The following is an 18,993-nucleotide window of genomic DNA, read 5'->3' on the forward strand; positions in this document are numbered from 1 at the left end:
GTGAAAACTACACAGTTGCATGATTGTGTCAGTGTTGTTTTGTTGGGGTTTTTTGATGATACTACCTCTGGAAAATGTTCCTCTATTACTAAAGCTTTATTAAGTTCAGGCCAGACCTGAAATTATATCCTTCAAGCTACACTTACTATAATAAGGATTGCCTTCACAAGGGCAGATGAGTAATTTATAGTATTATTCCTGCCTTTAACAGGAGGATCATATTCTTCCAGTCTTAAAACCTGTGTAAGCCTTTTTTTTTCCCTTGATGCCCTTGCAGCAAGCTGGGAAGGATCTGCTGTGCTTGAAAATATTCCACCCTCCTGCTTCCCTCCCCACTGCCTCAAAATAAAAATCTAAACCTCGCAGCTCACAATGTAATGATTTCATGAATGACTTCTAGAGGCTTATCTGTTTGTAACATACCTTTCAGCTCTGCAGCCCAGCTCCCTGCTCCTGTGTCTGCGCTGCTTCTGGCCTGTGCCAGCGTGAGCATTTGTGAAATCAAGCGAAAAATGAGATTGAACTGAGAGGACCAGAGAACAACCTGCTTTCCTTCCGTTTTGCTGATCCAGTTCACCAACATAATAAATGTGTCAGCGTGGCACTGGGGACAGCACAGACACAGCTGAGAGCAGACACAGCTTAAATGGTCTTGTTGTGCTGCAAGTGCACACCCAGGCATTGACTTGCTTTGCCATTTAGTGCCTGTTCAGTGTCTCCTTGAAACCACTCCTGACACCCCTGACGCCTCCAAAACTGGAACTCTGCGTCTCAGTGGGTAATTCTGTGAGTCATCTTCTCATAAACCTGGACTGGCCATGGTGTTTGTCTCCAGAAAGGGTTGGGTTTATGGCATTATGGTATAATGTAATGGCATATTTTGGTTTCTCTTCACCAAATCCTTCTCAAATCCATTGTTTCCAGTGACATGTTTGAAGAGTCATTTTTATTTGCATGTTTGTGGGTATTTTAACTCATTATTTTTTCAACAGTGAAAACCCAACTTAATATATGTAACTGTGTTGCAGTTATTAGTGGTTCCTCTTTCCCTGGAGTTTGATCTGTGATGTATGTAAGTTTCCAAAAAAATATGCATAAAGGATGTCATCCACAGTGCTCTGCTGAACTGGCCAGTCATGTCCTGCTGACAGACGAGTTCTGAGAGCCAGCCTAGGAGGCCTTTTATTGCAGAATGGAAAGCATCACACGCTAACCTTATCAAAAGATGCATTGTACTCCATAGAGATGCTTGCAGATGCTATGAGATTATTATCCAAAGCTTTGGAAATCTCCCTGAATTCACATCCTTTCTGTGCATTGTGTTTATTAGAGGATGTGATAAACGCCGTCACTGTGTTACACAAGACCATACAATAATAATTGGAGCTGGCTGGGAAGTGAAATTTTTATTCTACAGGAAATTCCAGCTTGTCAATATTTTGTTTCATTGAGTGCTGGAACAAAACATGTTGGCTCTGCAGCCTTTCTGGCAAAAATGGAACAATCTATTTCTTTGCCAGCTGACAAGCCTGGGAAGCCAAGAAACCAACTGAGCAGTGGGCCTGATGCCAGGGAGCTGTATAACCAGCCAGCTGAACTGTGGTAAGGAGCCAGCCTGGCCAGCAGCCACAGCCAGATCATGGCTACAGCTTCTGTAGAAAGTTTTGATGGAACCAGGGCAATCCAGAATTTCCAGTGCCAATCTATTCAATTAGAAGATGGCCAAACACCCTCTCAATAACTGACACCTGTCAGGAGAGGATGTAGCTCCACTCTAGTTTTTGTTGCTTATATGTTTCTTTCTTCAGCTTTTGCCTTGTGACTTAGGCACATATCTATTGCTTGTATGAGCAGATTAAATCCAATAATTTTCCTTAAGGATTAATGATGATACCCAAGCCCATGAGGGGGTTTTCAGAGTGTCCTTCATTGCTAGTTTTATGATTGTCATTAAAATAACCTTTGTGTGCCAGCAATACCTCACGGCATCTGCCTGGGTATGCCTTGCTAACAAGAGTTATACAGTTACTGCAGGCAGTGCAGTGTGAGATTGGAATAAACACTTGTCTGCTATCAGATAACAAACTGTCTCCTTGTCTTCAGCCCATATTTGCAAAGTTTTAAGATAAACTTGCCAAAATGCAGTAACGAGGCAAAAACATCTTCTGAACTAGGGAAGTGACACTGATCTTTATTGGGAAGTTGGTGATGTGGAGGTCAACACCGATATGGAGAGCACCCTTCTCTGTCAGAACTGAGCTGTTTGCTCAATGTAGCCCTAAACCTAAACATTATTGCAGGATTCTTGTAATGCTCCAGGTTTTTTTCCCTTTTGATGTATTTCTGGAAAGGTATCAGATCAGTTTGTAAAAAACCCCTACATCTTTGCCCTCCTGTAGTTCATGGTTATGGCATCATCATAAAAGGTTTTCTTCCAAATGCTTTTTTCAAATTTTTAGATAATTTCTATTATAGAATAAATGTTATAATTCCTTAGATCTGCAGACACTGTACACACTATGCACATCCCTTGTTTCCTTTCAGTTGCTGCCTATACTTCCTCTTTAAAGCCCAGAGATGTTATATACCATCCTTAGCACAAGTGTGGTAACTCCAGGGAACAATGAATTTCCTTGTAAATGTTCAGTGGTAATTACATTTTCTGCAACTTCGTCTATGTAAGTAGTCTCTAATATTCCTGCTGTGAAATTAGAGGAAAACCAGATGCTTTACTGAGACACATTTCAAATCTTGTGCCTTCCACATGTAAACAAATGTGACTCATTTTCTCTCTCGAATTCAACTACTGTTGAGATGCTACAGCATCTGGATTGCAAATTAATTCAATGTCAGTTTTCAGTGACCTTTATATTTTCTAAGCATGGCCCAGTTTATTACTGGGTTTACAGAGTTTATTCTTGAACGGGAAATCATTTTATGGGGAATATTTTCTCACAATGAAAATAGTTCAGTGTCATGTTTATGATGTGCTTTCTCCTTCTTTCTGCTGGAGCTCTTACACAGTTTACTGTGTGCTGCTGCAATATATCCTGAAATGTGCTCTTCATCTCAGATGAAATAACTTGAGCATATGTTTAAGGTTTAAGTCAGTCTCAATATGACCATTTGGCCTGTCTTGTTTATATTCCACACATGAATAACTACTGCTGTGTGCCATTAAATTCTGATTCTCTTAAATTCTGATTCTCAATTTCCTCAGTGTTGCCACATACTCAAAGATTATTTAATTTCCCTTCTGATTCCATCTATAATAAAAATGCTCTTTAAACATGAGCACACTTTAATTATAGTGTCATTGTCTTTTTCCATCAAAATATTGACTGGAAACTACCAAGTTGTTACATGTCTTGGATGAACCTTTCAGCAAAATAGGAGTATTGATAGCTTCTCCCAAACTTTGTTTTCAGTTCTCTCTCCCTCAAAATAAAAAAAAAAAAAAAAAAAGGAAAAAACTAGGAGTGACAAGGAAACCATCACCTAAAACCAGCTAGAAGTGCCTCATTCCTCCCTCCATCCACATGGTTGTATAAAATATTGCTGTACTACAAAGGATCCTGAAAACCTCAAATCAGAGAGAGGGAATTTTTATAATGGGGGAGTTGTCATTGTGCAAAAGTCACTGTACAATCCTTTCCAAGGAATTCTTTGTAAATTACTGTTTGAAGACACAAAATGTTGGCCAAAATGAAACACAGAACAGAAATATCTGAAAGAAATGCTGTGGGGTCTTCCTTACCACTTTAAGATGTCTGAGTTTCTGTTTCTGAGCTACCTTCACTGAAGCAATTTCATTTTCCCAATTAAATTTTTCCAGGTACATTTCTCAGCTCAGAAATGTTATATTTACACGCCCAACTGGGAACCAGTGAAATTTAATTTTTAAACTGCTTTTAAATTGAAGCTCACTTGATTGTGACAGTAAATTGAGTTTTTCAAGTTGAAGTGTAGCTTCAAATTATACATCCTGGTAACATTGTATTTTACTGGGTATTTTGGACCTACTAGTGTTGAACCACAGTCCATGGTCCAACATTTTGGACACGTGCCATTGAAGTATTAGTTATTCTTCTAATTAAGGAAGTTAATTTTTAACTTCATTGGAAGGAAAGTATCTTCTTTGTGGTCACTTATGCTTTAAAGCTGTGGATGTATATATATAAAAGCATAATATAAATATCTATTTTAGTATATAAAGTCAAAATCTTCTTCATCAGTCAAAAGGGGACTAATCCAGTGCCTCTGCTCAGTAGCAAGAAACTGCATTAGGAATATTTGAAAACACAATAAAAGTGTTTTAAAATCAAATTGTTTGATCTTCAACAATGTGTCATCATTTACAGCTGATAAGACATTGTTCTGCCTATAAATTAATGGAAAACAACAATTAATATTTGCTTTCAGATAACTGCCTGGGTCATGCATTACATAATAAAACAGATGTGCTATAGATAAATCAGAATTTGATCCTGAAAGCTGGATTGTAAAAGTATTATTTTTTTTTCCTTGTCTGCCAAAATGTTTCCAGAATTACCAGTAGCTTTAAATTTTATCAGTTTTGAATACATGGAAGTGTTGGGACTTGTCCTGCAAGTTGGTTATCTTGAGAGATTGCAGTCAAAAGGTTTATTGAAAAATTTCCTGCAACTAAAAGTTACACAAGGATTGATCAACTGTGATTTTCAGTTCCCAAGGGGCAATGAGTATGGGATACAGAAAAGAAATTAGTGGGTGAAGCACTGAAAATATTTATATCTCTTTATGCTAAAAGGTCTGTGATAGTCATAAATGTTGAACCACCCAATTCTGTATGAGTATAATAAAGCCACTGAAGGGTAAGTTACAATAACATGATGATGGATTCTTTAGTAATATACCCTTTAAAACACATTATACCAAAGGAGAAAAGTGGAAATGGATTTCCATTCCCCTACAAGCCCAGCTTTGCTATTTTTGTACCAGAAAATGAAGTTACATTGATCTGATTTGCTTATTCTCTGGCAAAATGTGTTCATTTTTCAGGCCATGAAAAGGAGTTTTTGTGGCTGGAGCTGATGGATATGAAGGATCTGTGTGGGGAAGAACTCCAGGGTTTCAGAAGAATCGTGGAGGACTTTGCCTGTGGCTCCTGCTGGGAAGAAATCCAATGTTTTGTTTTCCTATCTTGCTTCCCTCAGGCTCTGGCAAGACAGGTTTGCTCGAAGGCAGCCTTTCTCCTCCTGCCTCCTTCATGATCCAGGGAGGAGGAGCCTTTTGCAGCTTTGCAGCTTTAGGGCTCATTTTTCCCTATCACAAAAATAGAAGTTTGGGGTTTTTTATGAGGGACGGTTTAGAACACACAAGGCCACTCCTGATAGCTGGTATATGAAGTGAGCAATGTGCCCGGATCCAGAGTACAAATTATAGCTTCCTGCCTTTTGGCTTGTTTTTAATTCAAGGCTGGTTTTTTTTGGTCCCCTTCTGTCTCAGGTGTGCCAGGGGAGGATAATTTTTTTAATGTAAATTCATTTGGTGAGATTGCAGAAACCTGATTGATATTGATGATTGATTATCAGGCTGGATTTCCAAGTAAACTTAATTACAGGTTTATAGGTGATGAGTTTTAAGATATTTGAAAATTTGAAATTAATATATATAATTAATATGAATAATAAATTGCAACAGCATAGTTATATGGTGTATTTGAGTGTTTTATATGAAAAATACACATGGTGCTAGAGAAAATACATTATATTCATTAAAATAAAGTGTTCTGCTGAGACTTTTAAGTGTGAGTGTTCTCCAGTTCTATTCAGGAAAGGTAATGATGCACACTGCAGGTGAAGAAGACTTGTCAGGATGATGCAGAGCTAATGTGAAATGATCCTAAGTCAAAAGTAAAATTCTGCCAACAGGACAAAGCACTGAGGAGCAAGATTGCAGCTTTTTTTTTGTTTGTTTGTTTGTTTGTTTTGAAAGAATTTTGTTTAGAACTCTTCTTCTATTAAATTTCCTAGCACTATAGAAATGTCAGGATTTCCATCCCAGATCCAACAGTCCAGCCTGTATTCTTGGCTGTAGTTAACAAGACATGTATGAAGGTGCCCACTATCCAATGCAGACCAAATACAGAAAACATTTATTTATAACTTCTGTCATTTAATAATTGTCTCAAGCTTTACAGTCTAAGACATACTTTCCCAGAAATATTCTTGTTAGTGATAAAGATTGATCCTCCAGCTAGTGTTACATTTCCTTTTTTCTTCATTTTTAATAAAAATAAGAGCTCTTTAAAAACAGATTAGAATGAAAAATTACTGATTTTTCATTTTAATTAAAAGGCTAAACCCCTACAATAAAAGGAGAATATTGCCAAATACATTGGCAGCCATGCAGGAATGAATTTAGCTTTGCTATACAATATCCAGGGCTGTGTAGCTCAGTATTTACACTTCTTACACATGCACAAAACACCCCAAACTCACCTATCACAGAGAGATTTATCCAGTTTATCCAAAGCAAAATCCAGACAGGATTTACCTTCACCAGAATTGGGACATCCTATAAGAAGTGCCACAGGACCATTAGTAACAGCAGGTGTCTGGGTCTTCTCCTTGTCTCACTGGGAGGAGGAAAGGAAGCTCCAGCAAAACACTGGGATAAAGTATCTTCCTGGGACACTGGTTACATGTCTAGCCATACAGCTACAGAATTAGTAACACCATTCCAGGCTGTGCCTTCCTGCTTTTTTGGAGATGTCACATTCCAGTATGGCTAACACTGGCTCATCATTTTTAATGGTCCATATAAAGGACCGGGGCACATTGTTTTCCTCTTACAGTGCCCTGGTGTCACTCTGGAGGATGAGAAGCTGTCAGTGTTTCTACCCTAATTCTCTTTTTCTCTGGTCAACCTGAGGATGCAGATTCTGCCAGCTTGCTGATGGTGGTGAAATATTGTTCTCTCTTTCTCTTTTGTCTTTCCTCTGTTCTCCCAGTTCTGCCTCCTCACTGGGCCACTCCTGGTGCTAGATCCTTCTACCCTTGGCTTACTCCATTAATCCAACTGATCCCAACCACATTGTCATGTTCCTCGATGCTTCTTGGCCATATTAGGGCATGAATGCTGGTTGGCAGAGGGGTCTGACAAAACCCAGTGCTGGAGCAAAGCAAGCAGCAGAGAGCCAGACAGGAAACAGGCCTGTGAAATCAAGAGCCTAAAGTTTCTGTTGTTTTAAGTTGCATGGTGGCACAGTGTGTTTGGAAAAGTAGGTGAGCAGCTCCATGGTTTGAAGGGAGTGCAAATGAGGGAGGGAGCAAAGCAACGTGCTGGCAGTGGGCATCTCTCTGTGCTGAACCTCTGCAAGCACTAGGTGGCCTGCTTTTAAAGGAAATGGGCAATCCCATCCCTTTCTGTGAGAAAGAGAGGATGAAAAGAACAATTTGCACAAGTTGTGCATCTGTTTTATACATCGTGCTAGTCATGCTAAAACTTCATCACCTCTGTAAAACACAAATCCTGTGTTGGAAGGCAGAGACACCAACAGTGCTGGTGTTGGGTACCCTCAAGGACACTGAGGCCAGAGGAGAATGCAAGAGGTGCAGCTGATCTGCAAAGTGTGGAATTCAGACACAGAAACTGCATTTTGGCTGTGGTATTTAATGTCTTCTGGAAAAGTCCTTCTAACAGTTGTAATTTGTGTATCTCTCAAAGAATGACTTCTGTTCTGGGCCAGTAAAAAGAGTCAGTGCAAAAGGAAAACTTTGCTTTACCACAGGCCTTGAACCACTAAATAAACAAAAAGAAAAAATCAGTTAATATTGAAAGCAAACAAAGCTTTGGTGAAATAGTAAGTGATTTAACAAATTTCAACAGCATCATTACACATATCATGTGCTCACTGATACCTTACACATCAGAGTCACTCAGTGCCAAAAACTAAGATGCAACAGAATTTTAACATGGCATGCACCCTAAAAGCCTCATGTATCTCTGTTTAATTTGGGAGGTGGGAAACTGATGGCAGCAACAAGTGAGCCTGGAAGCTAGGATGGGAACATTAATGTATGAATAAAATGTCATGTAACATCTTTTCAGCACTGTGATTCCTCCGGGCAAACCCCCTCTACCAACCCAAAGGCAACCTGATGGTCAGATTCCCACAAATAACAAAGCAAGTAGGTCTACAGAGGACAGTAGTCCTCTCTAAATTAAGAAAAAGTATTATTTCTTTCCACTCCCCCAGGGATTAGCCTGGATATCAGAAGCATTTAAACTGGGTATTACCTAAACAGATGTAAAAGAACCACGAGGGTTTATGATTAAAGTTTTTCTCCATTTAATCCAGCAAGGGAAAAAGTCTTTAATAAAAGCCCAGATTGCCCAGCCAGCTAAGAAAACCAAGGACATTGAATCTTATTTTCAAAATATATATGTTTTGAGAGGTGATTTATATTGAAAAAATAAGCCATGATGTATTTTTGATCCTGCTAGTAAATGATACAATAATTTATCTTCAGTTTAAAAACTAGTGCTTCCATCAAACCTTAATTGAGCTTAATCAGCCATTAACAGTAGTTTTTATTGACTGAGAAATAAATGGTGATTGATTGGCCTGACATAAGTAATTGTTGTTGTAGTTTTCAACAATTTAAGTTCATTTGCCCAGGCTACTCTTTCCACAATGTTTGAAAGATTTAATTCATACTGCTGTCAATAATTTAAATAGGCTTAAGATTCTGGGAATTACAGAGTAATCATTTTTATGGCCAAGTGGTCACAGAGAGATATATTGAAGTTTTAATTCCGATAACATTTGATTTGAAAAGCAGTATATACCTTCCTAAGACAACTCTGTGAAGGTTTTACACTACAACTGTCAAATTTATGCTGTTCATTAGATTTCAATGGAACAGAGCTGGCACAGGTATTGTCCCCTCCATCTCTCTCTGTGTAGCTGCCCAGTTCCTTTATAAATTCTTTAAGGAACATACTTGATTTTTATTCATATATAAACTCATTCAATTATTTTCTTTTGATGAGGTAAGATAATAAATGGAAGATGTGAATTCAACTGGCATTTGGAAAAATATTTTACAAGGCAGTCAATGCTGTTTGATGCTCTCCCTTCTCTTGATCTGGAGCATCGCCCCTGTCCCTACATTTCCTCGGGTTTACGGTCTTTGGAGTACAGAAGATGCTCAAAACACAATGGTGTGGAAGGTGACGGCCCAAAAGAGAGGAAGTGAGAGATGGAATGCCAGAGCAGAATTATGTGAGGCTCGTCTTCGTAGAAAGTCAGTGCTTGAAAAAGAAAACTCACTTTATAACTTCCTGTTCTCTTCAAGTGTGTGGGTTTTAATTTCAGGCCCACACACTCCAGGTAAGGTGCTCTGCTTTAAACTGTTACTCTGCCTTGGATGAGGAGTTGGCCCCACCTGCTCCTCTCACAGTTTACAGAAGCTGGTGAAGGAGAAAGAATATGAAAACCTTACTATCAAGCTTTTAGTGTAGGTACTCTGAAGTGACCCCTGAACCTACCTTAAAAAAGCAGCTTCCCCTCACTCCAAAAAAACCCCATGTTTTGGGAACAGCTCTGTGGTATCTTCAACTTCTTGAAATTTTATCCTTTTTATTCCACTGAAAATAGCCCCCTAAGATTTCTGATTGACTGTATTAGTGCTTAGAAGCGGGTTAGCTGGAAAACAAGTCATCAGGCATAAATCAGAACAACAAACTCTTACACACTTGCAGGCTCCTGTGCGACTTGACCTTCAGAGTACTGATGGCTTCGACAATGGGCTGGAAACGCTGTGCCCAGGAAGTCTGAGCAAAGCTGTGCTCCCTCAGAGGGAGGGAAAACACACCAGGTTGAATTGTGACACCATTAGCAGATGATGATTATTATTATTGTTACAAGGGCCATGTGTTAGGGATTCAGGGGTATTACATGTCTGATTCTAATTAATGAACTGCTCTACTCAGAGGATAGCCTGACTGCCAGGAGAACATGTATCTGCTGCTACATTAATGTCACTAGGCAGCAGATGGATGATTTATTTTTTTTTTTAGTGAAATTGAAGAAAGGAAATTGAACTTGGCAAAGCATAATTGGGAAATGACGGTAGGTACCTGAGAAGGGCTGAAGCCTTTGAGCCACGGGAGATGCAAATAGCAGCAAAAGGGCAAAGGGGAGGAATGAGTTCAGAGTGGCAAGTGCAAGCACAGCTGTGCACTGCTGTCAGGGAAAGGAAATGGAAACTAAAGCTGGAGAATAAATCCTGCTGCCTCAGTGAGGCATCTGCCACATCCCAGGATGTCCCATTTCATCCCCATGACATATCTCATCTCTCCCTCTATAAAAAGAAAGATGCACTTCCGTGTAGATCCCCTCAGTTCTCATCTGAAGGAGGAGGGCATGGCCAGATGCTGCTTTCACTCATCTGCAAGCATTTGGCCAGGACAGAAGCTATTGCACCTGCCTTGTGTTTTGTCATGCTTTCAAGATAGATTCAATCATAAAATCTTCTTACCATTGGATGGCTGGGGATGATTGAGGTTGTGACTCCATTTTCTTTTGAAAAAGTGTAATTATAAATATGATCAGAATGGCATTAGTGTAATTAGGAAAAAGTCTGCAATAACTCCAAAGGAAATGGGGCAAACAACTAGTTAAATACAGGGCAAATTCAGGCTAATGCCATACTCCTCTATCTGCCTCCAGAATGGGAAGATTTTAATCTCAACACAAACTTTTAGTGGCCTGAATGGCATAATTAAAAAAAAAATATTTCTCACTTTTTACCATGCTCATTGTTCCAATATTTTAATATTAACATGAAATGTTCATACTGCACCAGTTTCATTTTTGCCCTTGTAGTTTATCATGCCATCCCCACTAAACCTCTTTAAATAATTTGCTACTATAGTTTGTTTTCGACAAGACATCCATGCAGCCCTTTTTGATAAAATAACTCTGGGCAATAACTCTGTAAGATTTGCTTCAGCACTTCCAATTTCAATGCTTGCCTGTCTACAAGCTTCTTTTTTTCAGATTTTCATTAATTTAGTCATAGGAATTAAAAGTTAACACAGTTTCAGACTTCATCATCAGCTATTTGGTGCCACTGAGATGAGCGGATTGATTATATGCCACAAGTATTAACTTGTATGAACAGTTCATTCATTTACCAAACTTTTCTCAAAATTATTTAAAACTTCTCGGTGCATCTTCTAGGTTAAGGGTTATAATCCAACTACTTTTTTGACATTTTTTTACTTCTTATTCACAGAAAACTGATTTATGGTCAAGATGAACTGTAGGAAGCCTACCTTACTGTGCAGTCTAACTTCTAGAAGAAATTCTGGAGAGTTCCCAATGTCCAAACACCATCACACCCCATCTCCTCATGTACTGCAGAGTGCCATCCCTAGTGGTGCCACCTGCTTTACCCCATGAGTTATTTCTCCTACTACAGTCTCTTCTTTATACCACAGCTTTGATTATTGAGACCAGCCTTTTCAGTTTGGTTAAAAATATTGAAATCTCCCAAAACACACCTGAAATTAAAGTACAGCTTCAATCCTAAGAGAACTGTAAGCACCTGGAATTCATGGTGCATTGAACCCCCCAGCACTGACCTGTAAGCCTTTCTGGGTTATCCACAAAATTGCCTCTCCAACATACGATCATTCAGGGCAATGGGATCCCAACCACAAGACAACTTCATAGATCACAAGATTACAGCCTTCATGAACTGACTTAGCTTCCTACACACTATGATTTTCCTTCTGTCTATGCCACTGACTGTGGTTACTTTCACATCACGTTGTGTGCTAGGTCCCAGCCTAGCAGCCCACTGACCTGCCCCAGGGCAGCTGGGGCTGGCCTGCAGAATGGCCCTCTGGAGGCACCCCCTGTGTTTGTCAGGGCTGCTGCCAGCGAGGCACAGCCCTTACTGCTGAGGAAAACGTGTTTGCTTCACTGCCACTTACCCTGGAAAAAGGTGTGCTGCTGAATGTTCTGTTTTAATGGCTGCTGTTACCATGGATGCAAGTGCAAATCTGTTTTTACACTTAATACGCTGTGTGGCAGCAAGATCCAACAGAAGATCCCTGCAAATGTCAACATCTACATGCGCAGTGACCTACTTACATCTGGGTTGGCACGAAGCTGTGTAGAGCATGGATAAAAGCTGTATTCAAAGCCCCTAATTTAAAACAATTTTCAGGCAGTCCCTGGTAGACTGAGTAGAAATGACGCTCGGTATTCATTCATCCAAATTTTATGTAGTTTTGAGTTTTCTTTTAAATTCCAAAGTCTTAGATTGTGCCAAGGAGTTGCCATTGCATTGATTTCAATGGGGAATTCTGGTTTAGATTTGATGACGTTGGTAACAGCCCACATTTTGAGTGGATAACATCTAAAATCCAGTGCCATGATGTTCAAACATTTCCAGTGATTTCTAGACACAAAATAAATTCAAGGACTTATATACATTGAATGCATTCTGTTTATTTGAGAAGGAAGATCTCAGATGAGTGCCTGTTAAGGAAGGCATCTCTTATCATGTACAATAAAATCAACCATTGCTTCCAGCAGAATACAAAAATACACATCTCAGTGACTTCCATACAATAATAAATATGTAATCATGCATCCAACAATAAAAAGGCACAGAAAACTGGTCACTTAGTAGTCATAAAAATTACTAACTATATTAACAAAGCCACCCAAATTATCTGTACAAGGAAATGTAACAATATATTCCAAAGGTGAAAACACATAAAACATCTTTAAAATAGTATATGCAATAAATACCTCAATTGTTTTTATATATTAAAAATAAAACTGTGCCATTGTAAACAGTATGTAAACAAACAAAATTCACTGTTCCTTACCATTATTACAAGAAAATAAAGCCAAAAGTTACACCCCTGCTCTGTTAGATATACTTCATTGGCAAGTTTTGTCAGGCAGTTTAAAGTTTTACTCTTTTCTGCAGCAAACAGAGCCTGCTATGTGTGTAATTCTAAGTATTAGAGCAATTGCTAAGCTTTAAAACTGACTGCCCAGGACATGGTAGGTCATCAAAGAGAACTGGAACTAGGAAAAGCAATTCTTGCAGTGTTATGGACAGAAGTAATTTATTTTTACTACATGTAATAGTGTGGGTAAAACTCAGCAGTTTACATAACATTGCTCTCCTGCAGGACTCGAGGGGCTGTACAGAGGTGTTGAGCATCCCTATTCCCTTGGGTGGAGAAAGTGAGGCACTCAAAGGTTAACTACGCTGCCCCCAGTCTTGCACCAGCTCCACTGGCAGGAACCCAAAGGCAGAACCCAGACCTTCAGCCACTTCCTCCTCATTTCCTCAGCTACCACACGGCCTTGCAAACAAACAAAGGTGTGTCCCGAACTCCAGCCCTGATTAGAATTGCAGAAAGCCAACCAACACGCAAAAGGAAAGGTGTCTGCTCGCTTGGGCGCCCCTCTGCCCCCACTGACAACCACGGCACCTTGCCACCAAGTGAGGCAGGAGCACCACAGGAGCTTTTCCCCCACCAATCTGTGGTCAGAGCCACATTAGCAGACTAACGAGCCCAGACAGAGCCTTGTGTATCCTTCACAAGCCTACTGATCGCCTCAAATGTCTATTCTTTTGAGGTCCATTTCTACAGCCAACAAGCTCCTAGAAAGTTCAACCAAGGTGCAAACTTCCTGCCTTATTAGCAAGGGGAAGGATAGAAATCTGAATATGATCCTTTCCTAAATGAAATTATACAAAAAGACTCCTGGAAGTGGTGAGCATTTGCACAGATGTCTTCAGAAAGAGCCCTGTGAAGGAAGGTGTCTGCTATGTTATTTCCTCAGCTTTTGATAACCTTGACAAAACTACCTCATTTTACAAGTCCGACTATCCCTGGGATGACTATCTATGATAAATATAAACTTACCTGTTCCCAACATGTGTATTTCAAAGTGCATGACAGCTCTTATTTGAAAATGGTATTTTAGCCTTAGATGAAGAAATTAGGATGCATCTACTTAGCTGTTTCACAGCCATATGGTTTTTTTACAGGAAGAATACACTTTGAGCATACGTAATTAAAAGATACCCTGGAAAGGGATTTAGGAAGCGCTGCATTATGGTATATTTCCTCCTTGTGCTATTAAAGAACTGTTCCTTCTGCCTCTAGACAAGTGATTTCTCTAATGTCAAGCAGTTGCCTGACTTGCCTTACCACTTAACATTTTCATAATTTTAATTGATCCATGGAATATAAAAAGTCATTCAACACACTGGCTCTGAAGATACTTCCAAGTCTCGAAGAGAAGCTTAAAGCCAAATACTTACTATGTAACATTTTTTTCCCCAATAAGGTACTTTTGGATAAGGTACTTCAAGTGTCTCATACCAGATCTGCAGAGACAGGTGAGCTGCATGAGATCAGTAGGTACAGAAAACAGACAGGACTACTTTTTATTTATCAATGAATACTTCTTCACATTCACCTGCCACATTGCATTCCCTCTTTGTGAGAGAGGCATGAAAGGTGATCTCTTTTTAGATGATTCTGTATTAAATCTTACAAAAGTTATTTTAGAAGGTATTTTCTTAGACATATTCAAGGACCAGATCAATGAAAAATTCTATACAGTCTCTGAGGCGTATTCTCCCACCTGTGCTGTAGTTTGCAGGTTCTGTAGAAAAATCCAAATAGAAACTGCAGATTTCACATTGGGAAAAAAATAAATACATTTCACTCATTAAAAAAATTATCACAGTAGGAAAATAGCCAGTAAACAATAGATTCAGAGGGGTTTAATCTTGGCCCCAATGAGATCAATGGGAGTTTTGCCAAGGATTTCAAAAAAGCCAAAATTTCACCCAGAATCATGTACAATTCTTTAGCTGACAACAATCATAAACATCCTGCCACCCCATTGTATAAGTTAAATATTAATAAGCATCTGTAAACATCCTGCAATTTATCTGATATAAAAAATACTATAATAAAAACAATGCAGCATCTCAAGCACTGTATAGTTTTAAGTTTTTTTGGCTCTACACACAAGTCGGCATTGTTATATTGGGCAAATCCAGGGTATGTATATACATCTCTATGTACAGGTGTTCTCTCACATAAACACTATGAACTAGGTACTACATATCTACACACATCCACACAAATACTGGCAAGAGAATGACATTCATAGGCATGGCATATAAAAGCCTACCCATGATCAATTTGAGGATCACTTTTATGTGAGGAGCATTTTCTCTCCAAGAAAATAATCTGTAGGCTTACATGTAAATGCTGTAAGTGAAATACAAGAATAATCTCCAAGGAGCCTGAAGTACTGTTTAAAGCACAGCATATGCTTAAGTCCCAAAAGATTTATATGACTGCAAAAATGATGGACTTTCTTGTGGAATGAACAGGAAGAAGGGGAAACAAAGGGCAGAAACTACTGAGTACACATCAGATTTTACCTAAACCCATGCAAACCATGTTAGAGGTTTTCATTTTCAATTGAATATAGGTTTGGATTGAGTGGAAATCACGTGTTTCAGCTCTTTACTGCAAACTGCCATTTAGACAAAAATATCTGAGTTATGCAGAGAACAAGACAGTGTCCCATCTCTGCAATGCTTCCATGTGTAGTTCATGCATCCACTCATGCATGTAAGTGGATGTTACTACAGAATTAATGAACAGATGTACTTGACTGGAATACCAGCGTAAGTCACAAGTCTGGCTAATGACAGAAACCACCCATGCTGGGCTGGGATCCTCTCAGAACGTTTGAAATACCTTTAGATGAAATTTACCTTTCTTGAATCCCAGAATACACCTTAAAAATACAATAATGCAATTCCATAGTGCTCAATATTTGAAGATACCTGCTCTAGACAGACAGATGTGACAATGAGAAGTTTTGTTAGGTTTGTTATCACCATGAATTAAGACAAGAAGCTGCTAATATTATATGACGTTAAATTATTTGTGTGTGATGACAGAACAAAGAAGAGCTAGAGGGAAGATGCAGAGATCAGGCTCCCTTCACCTTCCAGGAGCATCTCAACAGCTTGTACTCCTTTTGTACAAATCCCATCTATTGCATGTCTCATCTGCCACTGTGAATATCACCTTGCCCTTTGATGATCCCATTGACACACAAGTATATTAAATTCCTAAGGTAACTGGCAGCTCTAGGGAGGTGCCTAAAAGAGTTTCAGCTCTTTTAGGATTCAAAGGATATGATGTAAAAAAGTGGCTAATGAAACGAATTATTTCAGGATAGAGTCACAAGCTGTGCTCCTTGAGTGGGAAAAATGGTAATTTTTGTTGAATATGATCAACCACATTTTTCAAGGTACCTGATTTAAGGAGATATAAAACCAAGACAGAAAGTACAGACACCACAAGTGACAGATGCCTATAGAAAATCCTCTGGAATGTGGCTAGGCACAGGCACACAGAAATGCCTGTTTTGGCATGTATAGACATGGCATCTTGTGAGAGGACAGTGCTACTAGGAACCTTCACAGTGAGAATCTGCATGCCTGTGTGCTCCTTGTAAACCTTCCTAAACTATCCAACTAGAAAATCTTGTATCCTTGAAATTCTCATTAAAAGCCTCCAGGCCCTACTGTTCAGCACACATGCTCTCTCCATCCCTGAAAAGCAAGACCAAGCAGCTCTGAATGGCTTTCCTCAATCTCCCCATTCACAAAATAATTGACCATGACTGCAAAGAGAATTAGTCTCAAACAGAGCTTACTTCAACTAACACCAGAAGAAAAACAGTGGTGTCTCTAACTCTTTCCCTGTTAATGACAATGTCAGGTTATTAATTAAATTGGGTTTTATCCAATTAATGCTTTAGTTTAAAAAATGCTTAAAATGCTATTCCCTTTTAAAAGTCATAGAAGGGATTTGGGGCACTCTGGAAATTTTTTTTGGCTGTACACACAGTTTCCATAATGAAAACAAACCATTCAATTTTACTTTTAGTTCATTTCTTCCTGTTCCCACTTCCAGTTCACACGCTCTTGTCTACTGGGATCACCACAGCTCCCTAAAATAGTTGCTTCCAATGAATTTGGAAAAAGATAGTTGCAAATGACTTAAAATTTTATACCACACTGCATTTATATTCAGTAGCTTCTTCCTAACACTAGTCTTTGAATAATACTACAAACTATATTTTTCCAAAGTATTTGTTCACAGACTAAAATATTCACTGGCCATTTGGATATTGTCCTACTAACAGCTACCATAATGTTCAGTATCTTCAATGTCTTACACAGCTGGTAGAGTTAGCCAAAACAGTTCTCTTTCCAAGGGCACTCTGGTAGGTCATGTTAACTGTTAGATAGAGCTTCCAGCAGGGACTGTAAAAATACAACTTAAAAGATTTTAGTCCACCATGGCTATGCTAGGCTTTGGAGCCTGAAGCCTTGGTGTATGTTTCTCTCCGCAAGCACCCTATAACTTTTTCCTGGCCTGCCTGTCCAGCTCTTCTGAACAGAAACCATGGAGAGACATGCAAGGGTCTCATCTTGCCAGAAGCTGGGAGCTCATCCAGACACAGGAGCTGGGAAGCAACGCAGAAACATTAATAAAGGCATGACTGGTGTTAAACATAAATGAGGCACCAACTTCTTATGCCCCACTAATACAAGCAATAGGTTATAGAAACTCAAAATCCCATCAGAGAGCTCATCAAGTTTTTGTCAACTGGGAAACAAGCCTTTAATTATTTAAAACAGATGTTTGTAATTCTATCATGTGCACATATGAATTTTCTGTTGAGTGTTCTGAAGGTGATAAGTCTTTAACCACTACAGCTAAGTTGATTAAAATTTGTCCAGGAACACTCTTGGGTATGTATTCATCAGCATGCTGCTTCTTTGCAAAAGTGTTAACAACACTAATATTTTTTAAATTATATATAACAAAGGGATGATGTTTTAAGATTAATTCTATGCACTGAAACAATCCACAAACCTTTCAATTTTTTTTTTCAGGCAAAGTATTGAGGGTGATCACTATTAAGCCTAAAGAAGTTGCTATGAATGTTGGTATTAGCTCCAACTGGCTACAGAAATAGTCCTCTCAAGGTCTCCAGATGGCTTCCAAATGGATTATAATTTCTGAGAAACACACTGGTCTTCTGTATGGCAGAAACAATCATTTCAAGTATGTAAGCTAACACTTTACAGAGCTATGAAATGCAAGTTCTACTAATGCAACAGTAGTAGAAAACAACTAGAAAATTTTTTTTCTTTTTGTAAAAAAGATCCATTCCACATTATACTCTAGATATAAATACAGAAATTTATACAACCAGTAAAGAATTTATATTGATAATTACCAAATGATGCTTTATCATTTCTGCTGATGCTACTATTCATCGCTGAAGAGAAAGCAGAGATATTTCAAGTCCTGTCCAAAGCTTAAATCCTGTCCAAACTCCTCAGCTTACTCAAGTCATCAAAAACTTGTTCCTTAAGACAGCAATACAGTCATGTACAGTTCTTGCAAACATTAAATCCTCGCAGTTAGAATAAGCAGCATCAAATCTTCATGATATGAAAATCATACCACAAAAAATACAATCCATGAAAACAGAATGAAAAATACAGGACAGCCTGTGTTATAAATGTATACAGGATGCTGCAGTTGAGAGGTACTTAAGTTATTGGGGTGAAAAAATAAATTTAAAATTACTTCTTTAATTTTATTTTCTGTGGCTCTCACTTACTCATACAAGTGACAAGATGATTTTCTGGTTCTAAGCTAAACAAATTGCTCCAGCTCAGTTATCCTCAATGAGATACATTCCTTGTGACTTTACCTTTCACAAATACTTTTTGCACTGCTAATTATTAATTACCAGAACTGTTGAACTCATAGCCAAGAACTTAATATTTAGGGGGACACAGAGAGCACCGCAGAAATAGCTGTAAACACTACCAATGCAAT

Source organism: Melozone crissalis, unplaced genomic scaffold (assembly GCF_028551555.1).
Source record: "Melozone crissalis strain CALT ecotype California unplaced genomic scaffold, PUWL_Pcris_2 ptg000013l_1, whole genome shotgun sequence".
Lineage (NCBI taxonomy): Eukaryota > Metazoa > Chordata > Aves > Passeriformes > Passerellidae > Melozone > Melozone crissalis.